Source organism: Babylonia areolata, chromosome 1, assembly GCF_041734735.1.
Source record: "Babylonia areolata isolate BAREFJ2019XMU chromosome 1, ASM4173473v1, whole genome shotgun sequence".
NCBI classification, from domain to species: Eukaryota; Metazoa; Mollusca; class Gastropoda; order Neogastropoda; family Buccinidae; genus Babylonia; species Babylonia areolata.
Window position 1 is genome coordinate 43,514,730 of NC_134876.1, and position 2,500 is coordinate 43,517,229.

Sequence of the window (2,500 nt, forward strand, 5' to 3'; positions counted from 1 at the left end):
AAAAGAAAGGACAAAAAAGAAAAGAAAAAGGTGAGCAATATTTACAAAGGAAAAGAAGGGGGGGTGGGGTTAAACACTGGAGGGGGGGGAGGAGGAGGGTTGTGGTTTGCCAGAAGATGAAAAGGTGTACGAATGTGGGTGCTGGTTTTTTTTATTTAACCACTTTTTGTTCACACAGTCATATGTATATATTTTTGCGCGCAGGTCAGATCCCACTCCTGATCTAAGCTGTACGTAGTTCTTTGTTTTCACTCGCAAAATGTGTGGACGGGAGTTTGGAAGCTGTCGAGTTCGCTTCACTCACATCATTGCTTTGATATGGTTCACCTCTTTGTGCAGAGAGGACTTTAATGATCCTGCTTTGATTGTCAGTGCCCTTCTCGTCTCACAGAATGGGTAACCCCAGCAACAGTACCTTAGAGAGAGAGAGAGAGACAGACAGACAGACACAGAGAGATGGAATCCCCTCAAGCGGAGACGAGTGCGATGGCTCGGGACTCGTATTCCGAATGGAGGATAGAGCCGCTCGTTGAAGAACCTGCTCTATGGAGAACAAGCCGAGAGGAGGAAAATATCAACATAAGAACAAAAAAACACTTAAGTTTATAAAAAAAAAAAAAAAACCCAACCTTTTTGGTGGTAGATGAATCCTCTTTGTTTAGTGGGATACGACGTTTCAAACCATAGACCCGTTGTCAAGTGATGAAAAGAGGACAGTGTGGATCGGAAAGTCTATGTGAGAAATGGGTGATGACATCTCACTACTTTCTGTTTTGATGGACCATGCACACGAAACACACTAAACACTATAAACATAAGCTTCAAGCTTCAGGGACATGCGTGAAATGAGGTGGGGGAGCAAGAATATTCTTGCAGTGCGGGAGGTTCATGCAGGGCCTTACCATTTTCTTTAGGAGGATTGACACAAAGCGAAAGCCCTGGGTCAGTGGACTGCAGTCTAGCCACAGCGTTGTACTGCGTGCACTGTGGCAACGACTGTGACTTCTGACTCTGGCCTCATCAGCTACAGCAGACACTGTTCCAGAAGCAGTGTTCTCTGTCAGAAGTAAACCACAAGGATGAATGTGATGAAAGAAAACAACAACAACAAAAAAACAACCGATAATTCCCGTTGCCCCTCCATCCACCCCGACCCCCCCCCCCCCCCCCCCCCCCCCTTTTTTTTCTTTTTTTTTTTTTTTTTTTTTTTTTTTAGCAGATAATTTATTTCGATATACCGAATATGGATCAGTCTGTACGCACTGGCGCCCTTTTGAACTGAGCTGATACTGAAGCTGAAATTGTTCCAGAGTCACCATCAGGCGGCACAACACGGTGACCTGTGGGGGAAGAAGGGGGGACACAGAGCACGACATGCACAACGACATCTGTCCCCACATGTCTTCTCCTGCTCCCAGGCTGTCTCGGGCTCTCCATCCGTTTGATCTTCGCTGTCGGCTTGAGCATGTTTCTTGTCTCGATTCAAGGTATGTTCTTCTCCATTGTGATGTCCGCTTACCTCCCTTCCGTTGTCCTTTGTCGTTGTGTTAACTATCTTTTCCCAAGTATCGTCCTAACTTCTAATGATACCGTTGAACAACTGTAAAACGAATAAGACAGCCTATTATTTGTGTTATTAATATTACTATTATTATTATCATTAAATTATGCTTGTAATGTGTATATATCACAGACTTCGCCACATTCAATTTCTCTTACTACGACAATAAGGTTGTTCTTATTCTGTTTAACTCCATTTGACATCAAAGCGCAAGTAAAACAGGGCAGATTACTCATGACTGTGCCGCCGGGTGTGGAAAGATCCATGCCACCACTGATGACTTTGGAAAATTTGATCGACACATGTCTCTAATTTGAAACATTTATTTTGAATAAAAAGTAGGGAGGGTGGAAGGCTGGGACTGGTGGCGGTACAGGGTCATTCCGTTGAGAATTAGCAATAAATTACAACAACAAAAAATCACTTGGTAGTCTTTTGAGGCATCGCTCAAGCATGGGAAAAGCGTTTTCTGGAATTTCTTTTCAGTTTTTTTTTGGGTTTTTTTTTGGTAAAAAAAACAACAAGAAAACCCCAACAAAACAGGAAAAACATTTATAAAAACAAACAAACAAAAACAAAAAAAAAAAACACAACAACATCTAAACAGTTAGCATCAAGGAATAGAAAATTGACATCTTATGTCTGAGTGGAGAAGAAAAGATAATTCTGGTGAATAATATTGACCATCAAGGGAGATAGATAAAGCTTATCTGTTTTAAACACAACAGTTACTTCCCCTGTGCCGGAAGGTGCGAAAACCACACATCTGTGTGTGTGTGCTTATATATATATATATATATGTCTCTCTCTCTCTCTCTCTCTCTCTCTCTCTCTCTCTTACGTTTCGTCCCACGCAGTGCCATCTAAAACTGCAAATGATCCATTCCACCCATGTCTAAAATGCCAGTTCCCTCACCTCCCCTTCCCAACTTCATGCCT